We start from the raw sequence: 13,324 nt of genomic DNA on the forward strand, positions 1-13,324 counted from the left end.
CTCCTCCAGAGGTCCTGGTTCAACCAGTCAGACTCCTCCAGAGGTCCTGGTTCAACCAGTCAGACTCCTCCAGAGGTCCTGGTTCAACCAGTCAGGCTCCTCCAGAGGTCCTGGTTCAACCAGTCAGGCTCCTCCAGAGGTCCTGGTTCAACCAGTCAGGCTCCTCCAGAGGTCCTGGTTCAAACCTAGAGAGACTTGTTCTGGCAAATATTAAACATTCTTTGACTTTGTTTTTTGTAGCAAGATAAAAACTTATATTCCTCAGTTAAACAGGTTTTATTCTGTGGTTTTGTTGCTGCATCTCCTGCAGAAAACCTTCGTCTGAACAAGTGAAACCAAAGAGAGTGGGAGGAGACCTCAGATTTACATCTTCCATCAGACACTCCACCTTTTACATAAAGAAGAACTCTTCGCTGTTATTCGCTCAGCGACTGAGCAAAGCTGCTCCTGGATTAGATCCAACGGTCCAGAGACACCCCCTGCATCCCTGACGCTGCTAAACAACGTCTGCTCAGAGAGTCGAGGGTCTGATGCGCTCAAACAGTCTGAGATGTTTGAGGGGAAACTTCTCCTTCAGAGTCTCATGGTCCAAAGAACAGAACAGAAGACATCCTAGAGTTTCTCATGAATTCACTCTCACTGTAGACATGATGCAGGAGTTAGTCTGGTAACTGCAAATGACTAAATTAAAGAAAACTAATTAAATACAGGATTTGTGAAAGTATCTGTGCTGAGGATTACAAAGGCTGAGCCAACCCGCAGAGCAGAATGTCCCGTCTTCCATAAACCCATGGACACATCTGAAGTGTGCCTTCCAACTATCAGCTCCATTTATTAATGAATCAGGACCTTAATTTGAAAACTTGGACTAGTTTCTAGAACCTCCAAGCAGCAGGAAGCTCAACAGACAGAGACAACTGTGGAAGAATTAAAGGAGTTCATGAGACAAAGACCACGTCAGGGAGAAGACAGCAGCTGATGCATTCACTGGTTCAGTGGTGATTTCAGATCTTTCTGGGGGAGTTGAGCCCCCCCCAGAAAATGTTCTGGGGGGGACCCCCAGCCCCCACCAGTGTGAACTCTTCAGCACCTTTTTAGATGTATTCAGTTTGAATTTTAAACCATTTTACCAAGAAGCAGTGTGGTTTTTTTCTGCTCAGCTTTAACGGTTTAATTCAACCAAGTGCATCTCTGCAACAAAGACGTTAATTTGAGTTAAACTTAGATCATATTTGATCCAACCTAGAGACGCTTGATGCTCATGTTCGTAACAAGGTGACGATTTTCCACTTTCTGACCCTGACAAGTTGGTCAGCCTCCCAGCAAATGAGTTTGGAGCTTCTGGGCCTTTGGCCAAGTCATGGCACGAGTTCATTTCCAAATATCTGACTTTGGTTTGTCATATTTAAGACAGATGCGCCTCCTGCCCTGGGGACACATGCTGTCTCTTTCCTTAACACACGACAACTTGGACTCTGCTGCAGAGTAAAGATCCATTATTGTTTCAGCTCCGTCTGTCTGAGGGAAGATCATTTCCTCCCTTTAAGTCATTAATGACTGAACACAGCATCTGATCAGAGAATGTATCTTCTGTGTCATTAAAGATCCTCGTCAGACGAACTAAACCCAGAATGTGTGAGTAAACTGCTCGAGTGCTGGCTCCTGATTGTTCAGAGGAGAAGTGGTTAAATATCCCACCGTGAATAACGACACTCCTTCTAGAAGTTCCTCCTCCATCATCAGTCAGCAAGTCCTCCAAAACCTCCAGTGTTTCTGTGGTGCAGGCATCACAACGCTGACTGGTTTTATCCATGATGGGATATAATCATCGCCGTGACAATTAAACCATTCCAGCGCACAAACATAATGCTGGTTTAGATAGTTTAATCATTTTAAAGTGTAATCCATCATGACATCAAACATTGCATCAAACTAGGCATTTAACAATAAATAATTAATAAATGTTAAATATACTACATTTTTTAATAGATACTTTTTTTTTTTTTGGTAAATGCAGTGAGTTTTGAGCTTCTAAAGGATCTCAGTCTTAGAGCCACATATCCTTAGTCCTTGTCCCTCCCACAAATTACAAATCCATAAGCTGGACTCTGATGTCATGAGTGTTTTTCTGCACAGGAATGGAAGAGGAAACATCAGTAAACCTTAATGTTTTTAGTTCAAGATATTCAAGTGGAGGAGTCCCTCTGTGGAGAAGAACAGAGGTCTTGATTTCTGTCTGAAGCAGCTCAGACTGACGGATCCTGGAGAGAGGAGGGAGCACATGTATCCACCACCGGGGGCAATAGCTGATCTTTTGCTACTTTTGCTTTTAATTAGCATTTTATTTTCACTTGTTAAAAAAAACAAACTCAAATTGTACGCATCCTTTATGATCGTCTATTGTTGTCTTTGTTGTCATCACTCTGTTAAATCAGGTCTCTCTTGTAAATGAGTCCCCGAGGCTCAATGGGACTAACCTGAAGAAATAAAGTTCAAATGAAAAATCTAATGACAGGTTCCAGACTTCTGTGGATGGAGGAAACTACTCTTCTAAATTTGCAAAGATATCTTCTAACATTCGTCACTGCTGCCAGTCCTTTTGTTGGCTAAAGAGAATTTGTTGTTCCAGCTCTGACTAGAAATTACTCCAAAGGATGGGCTTTTAAATTCAAATGTGGTTTTGAACCGTTTTTATCTTTAAAGTGCTTCTGTGGAAGTTTCAGGGGGATTATATCCGTCTATGTCACAGTTAATTCTTCTCTTGCGAAGGGCTTGAGGCTGTGAATCATCTTTTCATCCAGCGTCCCTCAGCATCGCTCCACAGCCAGGCCCGGGTCAGCACAAGGGCTTCAGTGCAGCACCAACATCCTGTATAATAGTTTTATATACTTTTATTTGTGCATTTTATTTTCTTATTTAAACTTGCATTACTTATCATTTATTTATGTTAGACCCTTCACACTGACTTTAACATATAATTCTTGTGAAATAAATAACGTTTATGCATTTATTCCAGGCAAGCATGAAAAAATACAACTAATTTTCCACTCTTCTTTTATTGACAGCACGACTCCTCCTGTCCGGCCTTTGTTGAGGGGCCACAGTTTATTTTTGACCCTCTGTCATTTTTATGAAGCGGACGATCTGGTGTCCAACTTGAAGAGTTTGGTGTCGTTTAGCTTGAGACCGAGACGCAAGGAACAAAATCTGACGCAGAGCTTGTTATTTCACTGATGAAGTTCTGGAATAAGGTTTGCAGGGATTAAATGTCATATGTATCAAATAAAATACCATTTTGTATATATCTGAGTTACAAGATGATAATAGGTTTGTAACATAAAGTCTGACTTTACAAAACAATCCAGAAACCTGCACAGCTCCATGAAATTAAGAATGGAGTCTCTTCTCATTGGGGACAGCCCAGTAAGGCAGCACCGATTATTATCCACCTAACAAAGGCTTTCTTAACTTTATATCTTACTCATCGGTCTACTTTAATGTGGCCTGAACTGCAACGTACCCCCCACAACTTATATCAAAACGACCGGCTTGACGTCATGATGTGTGCCGTTACTTTTATTGGCATTTTGAAATACCATGGCGACGTAATTTTCAAACAAAGATGCCATTTTCATTAGTCATTTTTCATAAACTGGTTGCAAATCAAATATCTAAGATGGCCACTTGAGCTAAAATGGAAAAAGATTGTAAATCAGTGATTTTTAAGAGATAAGATGAAATTTGGTGTGGTAGTAGCTGAGAAAAATGTGCAATTAATGGATTAAAAAAAATTCAAGATGGCCACCAAAGCTACATTTAAATAGCGTTAACTCAGCTATTTTTACACATTGAGCTGAAATTTGGTGTGATAACTGAGGTCTCAGTCTCTGATAGAGGACTTTTGCAAACCGAGGTGTACCACAAACCGCAAACCCACCCACACAGACCAGTATTTGCAGTTTGACTCCCATCACCCTTTGGAGCACAAGTTAGGAGTCATCAGGACTCTGTACCACAGAGCAGACAGCGTCCCCACTAGCTCAGGAGCCAGGCAGAAGGAGAAATCCCACACAAGACAGGCTCTAGAGCAATGTGGATATCCTAACTGGGCCTTCCTGAAAGCAGAGAAGAAACCCAAACAGGACTCCAGTCAGCCATCAGGTGAGAAGGAGGAACCCAGACCCAGACCAGTGGTCATTCCATATGTTGAGGGAGTATCAGAGAAACTGAGACGTTTATTTTCTAAACACAACGTCCCAGTGGCTTTTAAACCCCAAAATACATTAAAGACTGGTTCATCCCAAAGATCCAGTCCCCCGGCACAAACAGAGTAATGTCGTGTATGCTGTTCAGTGTCAGGAGGGTGATCAGTCTTACATCGGGGAAACTAAACAGCCACTGGCCAAAAGGATGGACCAGCACAGAAGATCAACATCATCAGGCCAGGACTCTGAGGTCTACACTCATCTCCAGGCCAGCGGTCACTCTTTCAGGGATGAAGATGTTCACATCCTGGACAGAGAGGAACGATGGTTTGAGAGAGGAGTAAAGGAGGCCATCTTTGTGAAAAGAAACCGTCCATCATTAAACAGGGGTGGAGCCTCCAGGTTCAACTGTCCCCCTCTTACAATGCTGTGATTGCTAGTATCACTCAGCCCTCTGTGAACAGTAAACAGCCATCAGGTGCTAATGATCCATTGTTAGGCTGATGGTCCTTCTTGAGCATGTGATCAGCTGGTTCTGGTTGTCAGCAGCAAACTGGTTGATCCACTCTGAGACGGTGCTATTTAAGAGACTGAGCTGAATACAGCTCCTCAGATTGAGGAAGTCCTCAGGATGAGAGACGAAACGTTTCTAGATTTTTTGTTGTTTTGCTTTGTTTTGTTTTTTGGATGTCCAGAGGACCAGATTTGACTTTTTTAGATAATTCAATTACATTTTGCCATTTTGAGCTGAAATGTCATACAACAGTAGCTGAGAGCAAACCTGAGCACTTAGTGCTGTCAAATCAAGATTTTTAAATGGTCGCCACGTGGCAGTCCTTGTCAAAGTTTCTCCAGGAACTTTTCTCGTTATTTCTTACTATTTTTGGAGAAAGAAAACATTTAAAATGTACATTTGTAAATATTCCAGGGCAGATGTTTAAAATGCAATGACTGATGGCAAACTGCACTCTTTTAAAAACATTCAGGCTTTTCTTATTTGACAAGAATGACTCAAGTTAAGAACTAAAGCATCGTTACTAAATCGTGCGTCCTCCTCTTTTATTCATCGGTTAAATGTTCTTTGAACAAAACGTATGCTTGACATAAAGGTTTTGAAAAAGCAAACCCTACAGAAAAGGCATGCACCAGTCTGTGTTGGTGCTTTCAGGCTCAGAGTTCTCCTCCATTTGTGGAAACAGCTGGATCTGAAGCTTCTGTGCTGCGGCTCATTGTAAGGTTTGTGTGAAATGATGAGCACGAGGCTGCAACACAAAGTGTCAGGACAAGACGATCGCATTCAAACTGCACTTCACGTTTTCTATGAGGGGACTGACAACTCAGAATTATCACCAACACTGCTGCGACGTGGTAAAATGTTCTTTAGCTGTGATCTCTTTAGATTATCTGCGTGCAGCCTGGCAGCTAACAATCAGACAGTTCTGTGTGTCAGCTTACAAGAAATTCTTTATGCTTCGTTCATATCAATGACCAAACATCTGGACGTGAGCTTGTCTAAACCCAACAGCTGTCACAAGTGTGTGCCCAAATGATGTCTTATTACTTTTATTTGTAATTGTGCAGAATTAAATGTGTTTCCTGCAATCTGTCCATGTGGTACACATGCACTGGATACACCTGCTTGTTCATGCAATTATTCAATCAGTCAGTCATGTGCCTGCAGTGCAGCGAATAAAACCATGTGGAGTCAACTCAGGAGCTCCAGGCAGCGTGTACAGCAAACACGAGAATGAGGGGAATTTGATTTCAGAGACACTGGCACGATGCGTCAGGTGGGCTGGCAGCACGAATATGAAAAACACTGATTTCTAGGCACAACAGTTAGAACTTAGACGTACACATGTAGACCAGTGGTCCCCAACTCCCGGACCGGGGACCGGTACTGGTCCGTGGATCAATTGTTAACGGTCACACAAAAAATTACAACCATCCATCCATCCTTCCATTCATCCATCCATCCAGCCATCATGCATCCATCCAGCCATCATGTTCTGGACTCAGGTCTTGGGGCAGCATCTTGAGCAGGGAGGTCCAGACATCTCTCTCCACAGCCTCTTCCAGGTCTTCTGGGAGGACTCCAAGGTGTTCCCAGACTAACCGAGAGACCAAAGTCTCTCCAGCATGTCCTGGGTCTTCCCCAGGGTCTCCTCCCAGTTGGACATGCCTGAAGCACCTCGGTGCCCAGCAAGTCCAAAAAGATTACATAACTTAAATTATTTCAGATTTATTTAGTGTCTGATTCTGAACCATGTTTTATTGTGAAAAACTACTGGATTCTCTCCCCCACATCTGTATGACTCACCCATGACGCAGGTCAAGCTCGCCTCCATAGACGTTTATACGTAGATGCCTCGTTGAGAGGGCTGGCCCGTCGCAGCGGTACGTCGGAGCGTCCGTCATATTGGATGTGGCAGAACTGCCGGTCAACTAAAACCAGGAAATGGAGTGAACTTAACGAAGCCCGGTTCTACAAAGTATTTTCTAAATTTATTAGTGTGTGTGAATGACAGGCAGCAAATTAAAACAAACAGGCACTAAAGACAATATTTATAACTTTTAATGTGATTATTAAAAATGTTTACTCCTTAAATGTTTGGGTTATAGGTAAACACTAAACCAACATTTATTATTTGAATGTTTACAACTATTTTTTTTTGTAATGCCACTTGATTGTTGATATGTGCTGCTGATTATCCATGCTGCTGATTATCCATGCTGCTGATTTATTGCCTTTAAGATGCTGTATTCGTACCATCTGCTCACTACAGACTCATGTTCAGGCTGCTGTTTAATACACCGTATTATATTATTATTGTTTAATGTATATCTTAGATCCTTGTGTGCTGTTTCTTTTTCATAAACTTTATATTTTTGATATTTTTGGGTGTAACTGGGACCTTGAGGACACAATTCTGTTCCACCTCATGTACCACATGTGATGAGAACGACTGTAAAGAACCTTGAACCTTGAAACGATGACCTTGTGCTCAACAGTTGTGGGAACACAAGTGCCAGTTTAATGAGAGTCTGAACCACATTGTGCACGTCATCTTGTTTGAACTGGAAGTTTTCCACTTCTTCACCAGTTTAGATTATGTGACTTGAAATCGTCTGTCTGCCACACAGTCCACGTCGGAGTCATCACCTGTAACAGTGTGAGGATTATCACCTGGTAGTTCAGCAGGAAGCACCTTTAGCCCCCAGGAGATGGACCATGACCCTTACAAGTGTGCGCAGCAGGAAAGAACGACACCGAGTGAAGAACGCAGAAAATAGTAACTGTTGGTCTGTATGTACTTGAGAAAGATGAGAGGGTCAAAGAGCACTCAAATAAACAGCTGCACTTGATAACAGGAGGAACGTACGGCTGTGCAAAGTTAAAAAAGAGAAGAGCTGTTTTGTGAGCAGCAGTCAGCTGTGGTTTCAATCCGTTACCCACTAGTCAGAGTTTCCTGAAGCTAAAACAAAGAAAACGGTGCAGGTGATTTGGGAGGAGGGGCAGGTCGATGTCCAGAGGAGTGAAGGCAGATCCACACAGAGCGGACACTTCATTCACATCAAGTCTTTTTTACTCTACAGTATTTGGGTTTTCTCCTTTCTCAAGCAGTGAGTGGCTCTTCTACAGACTGCTGCACATCTGGACTGTGCTACAAATGTTTAAATTACAAATGTGATTGAATCTTCTCTGATTCTGAACGTTTTGAAAGAGTTTTCTTATAATAAAACCATCAAAGCAGCTGATCAGTGATGCAAAGACACGTTTTTGGTCAAGAACTGTTAATATTTGTGACAATAAAGATTTAAACTGCACACAGTTTAATCTACATCTTCTTTCAGCTTTTCCCTATTCAGGGTTCTCTGCTCCTTGTGGCCTCACTGTTCCACCTCCTCCCTCTCATTCACACATGGACTCTGTCTTACTACGGCTGACTTTCATTCTTCTTTCAAGTGCATACCTCCACCTCTCCAAGTTCTCTTCCACCTGTTCCCCATTATCACCACATCACAATGTCATCTACAAACATCATAGTCCACGGGGGTTCCTGCCTGACCTCATCTGTTAGTCGGTCCATCACCAGAGCAAACAAGAAGGGGCTCAGAGCTGATCCTTGATGCACTCCCACCTCCACCTTGAAGCTACCTGTCACATGCTCATCTACATGTGCATCTCAAAATATGAGAATATTGTGGAAACATCTACTCATATTTTACATAGATTCATTACACACAGAGAAATATTTCAGCCTTTATTTATTTATTTTCATTTTGATGATTAAAACTTACAAATAATGAAAAAAAAACAAAACTCAACAGAAAATTGTGAACTCCTGGTGTCAACCTGATCAGCTGATGAACTCCTGGACATGAGCTACAAACGTCTCAGTGTTCACGTCCTTGAACCAGAGACAACATCAGAAGCGTCTTACCTGCTGAGGACACAAAGAGCTGGACCGTCTCTCAGTGGTCCAACGTCCTCTTCTCACATGAAAGGTTTATAATTGAAGGTCTCAGAGTCTGGAGGAGGAGGAGAGGTCCAGACTCCATCTTGTTCAAGTCCAGAGTGAAGTTTCCACAATCAGGGATAGTTTGGGTCCATGTCCTCTGCTGGTTCTGGTCCACTGGGTTCTCTAAAGTCCACAGTCCACGCAGCATCTGCAGAGCTCTTCATGCTTCCTGCTGCTGACGAGCTTCATGGAGATGCTGGTTTCATTTTCCAGCAGGACTCGACACCGGCCCACATGACAAAAGTACCAGAGCTGGTTCTGGAGGATTCTCATTTTTTAGATGCATCGTAGAAGATCTTAAAAACAGATCACAATCCAATGACTGTGGTTTCCAGCTGTTGATTTACAGCCTCTTAAAGAAAGTCAGTATTAAAAATAAAATAATGCACATTTTATTCTTTCTTTATTTGAGCGGTGTCACATCTTCAGACTGTAACTTTTAAACCTGTGATTCAGCTGAAACCACACATCTGTCACCACTTCTGTCTTTTTCTTCCAGTTCCTCTTCTTTTAGTCGCACGTCATCACAGTCACTTATCTTCGTCATTGTTTCACATAATCTTTTAGTTTTCAGTTTCATTCTGTGTTACAGTCATTTTAAATGAAAGACACCGACTAAAGCCGACGCCAACTAAATACTGTGCTGAAATTATCAATTTCCAGATTAAATTTTGTATTCCTGTTTTTAAACGAAACCTCTTATTAAGTAGATAAAAAGTTAACAACTTGAATTGTTGCTAAAAACAACAAGAAACTAACTGCAGGACAGGGAGTAAACATTTCTACTCATACAATTCATACTTTATTCTTAAAGAATCAATAAAGTGACATGACACAAACACACAGAGATCACAGTTTGTTCTGCTGAATCTTTTTATTTTGCTTTTATACTCATTTGAAATGTGTCGGTGAAGAACAGCAGTCAGTGAAACATGCAGCCTTTAAAAGCTCGAAGCTGCCGTTCGATGTGCGTTTGTGTTTGAAGGTTACCTTCGGCTGCTTTGTCTAAAACATGAGCACATGCGCTGGTTCTTCAAAATGTAAAGCATGTGATGAGGTGCGCACGAGCACCTCTGACCCTGAACAGGAGGAAAGAGCTGAAGCACATAAATTAAATAGTTAACAACCTGATTTTATTTTTCTGTGTTGGTGCATCTGACTGTGTAAAGACAAGTTCCAGAAAAAAAAAGACAGAATTAGTTTCTGGTGCGTGACGCATTATGACTTTCTATTCCAGGAAAATGAGCGGGACGACAATGAAGGCCAAAATGCAACTTTTATCCCGGCGGCAATCATTATGTGGAGATACATTTACAGAGATTGGATTCTGCTTGCGTTGCAAACGAGTCGTCACAGGTGCAGACGACGCAGTCACACGCAGAATGCAAATTATTTTTATAGTGGATGCAATTTGCATGCACAACGAACAGACATGGCGTGAGCGATGCGTGTCGTTCGGGTCATTTAGGCTCAAATGTAGACATGAAGGAAGATGTGATGTCATTCAATAAAACCTTCACCATGACGTTGAGAACAACAACATTTAAATGTCATTCACATTCTCCGTGTGACAGTATCCATGTGGATGGTTTGGGGATTGTTCAAGTTCAAGTCAGCTGTAGTCATTTCCATCACATGTGGTGCAACAAAACTCAGAGTCCCAGTTACACACAACAACAGAAAAAATATAAAGTATAAAAAGAAAACGGTCAAAAAGGATCTAAAATATAAACGCTATATGCTCAACACTGATGATGTCAAACAATCCGGTGTAACAGCAGCAGCCTGAGTGCAAGAGAAACATAGAATCAAACCAACAAGAGCACAAACGCAACAACACACACAGGTTACACAAAAGTGAACTTTTGAATTTGTGTTTTCACAAAATTACACTAAATAAAAAAATGTACCTTCAAATACTTGAGATGCCTTTAGCAGCAGGACACTTGAGATCCTTCACCTCCATTTAGAAAACTGAAACTGAATGCCTGTTGTTGAAGAACGTGCCTAAAAAACAGCTGAAATAAGTTAAAAACAGCTGAAATGTAGCTGAAATACAGTAGAACAAGCCTAAGCTATGAAGAAATAAAAAATAAAAAAGACACGTTTGCTGAATTAAGATTAAATATGCTGAAATTAGCTAAGAAAAAAGCTGAAAAGTTTCTGAAATAGCAGAAAGAAGCTTAAACTACCAGAAGGAAACAAAGAGCTGAAATAAGCTAAAAAAAAAAAAAAAATCAGGTCCCTCTTGTAAATGAGTCCTCGTGGCTCAACGGAACTGACCTGTTTAAATCAATCAACCTTTATTTATACAGGTAAATCCCATTGAGCCTCGAGGACTCATTTACAAGAGAGACCTGAAAAATAAAGGTTGAATGAAAAAATGTTGAATTAGCAGAAAAAGCTAAATCTAGCAAAAAAGCTGAAAGGAACATTATGAGCTGAAATTATCATAAAGAGGTTAATTATGCTGAAAGTAGCAGAAATTTCCATGAAAAACTTGAATTAATCTCAAAACGGCTGAAATTAGCTACAAAAGGCTAATTTAAAAAAAAAGGTAGCTGAAAGGTTAGAACAAGCTTAAAGTAGCAGAAGAAAGCAGAAATAACATGTTTGCCCAGTTAGGCTGAAAAAGCAGAAATGAGCACAAAAAAATGGAAATTATCTGAAAAATGTTGAAATTAGCAAAAACAGCTGCAAAGTAGTAAAAAAGCAGAAAGAAGCCTAAATTACCAGAATGAAGAGGAGTTGGCACATTTTTACTGAATTATGCAGAAAAAAGTTGAAATGAGTGCAAAAATGTGGAAGTAGCTGAAAAGGCTACACTTAGCAAAAAACAGCTAAATAGAAGCTGAAATAGCAGAAAAAGCTGAAACTTACAGAAATAAGCTGAAAGGAGCATAAAACAGCTGAAATTAACTGAAAATGGCTGAAAAACTTTAATTTTTTTAGAAGGAAGCTGAAAGAAGCTAACAAAATGTGAAAGGAAAAGTAAAAGGTCGTAAACAGATCTAAAGATATGAATAATGAAAATTGAGCTCAATTCATTTTCTATGAAAAAAATGGCAGAAAAGGCTAAATGTTTGAAAAAGCTAAAGTTGCTCCAATACCAAAAGTCACAGCAGGATTGTCCTGAAAGAGCCGAACGTTTGGATTCATGATTTGTTGAAATAGATTGAAAAGTGCAAAAAAAAAATGCTGAAAAAGATATGGAATAGTTTAAGGTAACTGGAAGACTGAGGAATACAGAATAATAAATATTAATAGGGTCACAATAGTGTGAACGCTTCATAATGTCAAACTACTGTAAACCTGTTTGAAACAATTATTCTATATCCACCAGACGTATTAAAACTGGACTTTAATACTTTTTCAGCCTTTGTCTTCAGAACAGGGATTTTAGGTTTTAAGATAATAAGTCTTCATTTTGACTAAATTAATTCATAGATAATAATTTGCACCAAGTGTTTAATAAATATTGTTTCTAATAACAAGCGGCTGCAAGTTCACAGTAGCTCAGGTTTAATTAATGGTAAACGATCTAAATCCATGTTTTCAGACTGATGAGTCAGCATGACATTTATTACCAGGTATGTACTGTGCCTAATTTTATTTAAAACATGACTAAATAAAATGATTTACTTCTTTAGTTTGCAAGGGTGGGTAATTTAGTAAAACTATGCAGAATGTTAATCTAATGTAATCTGAAGAGTTGGTTGAGTTACAGGATTTGTTACATGACCAGAAGAATATGGTCATAAATAAAAGCAGCTGAAATGATTTTCCTCCACAGAGTTTCCAGATCCATCAGACAGTGAGGAGCTTCATCTCTGATGAAGAGCTGCTGCTCCTTCACTTGAAAAGGTCAGGTGAGATGGTTGGGGCATCTGACAAGAACTGTCCTTGTTGCCTCCCTTTGAAAGAGTTTCAGGAGCACCTTTCTGGGACCAGAGAGTCCTGGTTTGGACCTCCTGATGCCCCAGGAGGAACTGAAAAGTGTTGCTGGGTTCTCCTTCTGCACCTGGTGCCTTCTGGACCAACATCGGATGGATGGATGGATGGATGGATGGATGGATGGTCCAAGTTATGAAATATATAATCCCGTTCATTGAGAAGCCTAGAAGTAAAAATGAGTTATGAGCTGTGTGAACACAGAAAACATTCATAAAATAAAAGATCAGAGAGTCAGAGTCAGAGATTCTTTATTGTCATTCGCACCTCATGTGTTACATGTGGTGGAACGAAATTATGTACGCAGGGTCCCAGTTACATCCAACAATAAAATAGATGTTATTACTATTTTTATTTTCTAAGATATGAACTAAGAACAACATCAACTAAATATACACTAAGCACTCATAACATAAAACATTGAACATCAGCACAAACATGAACATGAGTCTGTGAGCAGATGTGCACGCATGAACACATCAACATGAAACAGATCAGCAGCAACATGAAACAGATCAGCAGCAACATGAAACAGATCAGCAGCAACATGAAACAGATCAGCAGCAACATGATATGGTTTTTCACAGTGATTATTCTGGTTAGAGATTCATGAGTCTAACAGCCTCAGGGTAGAAGCTGTTCCTC

The sequence above is a fragment of the Nematolebias whitei genome, chromosome 4 (assembly GCF_014905685.2).
Source record: "Nematolebias whitei isolate Nwh7 chromosome 4, NemWhi1, whole genome shotgun sequence".
Taxonomy (NCBI): Eukaryota; Metazoa; Chordata; class Actinopteri; order Cyprinodontiformes; family Rivulidae; genus Nematolebias; species Nematolebias whitei.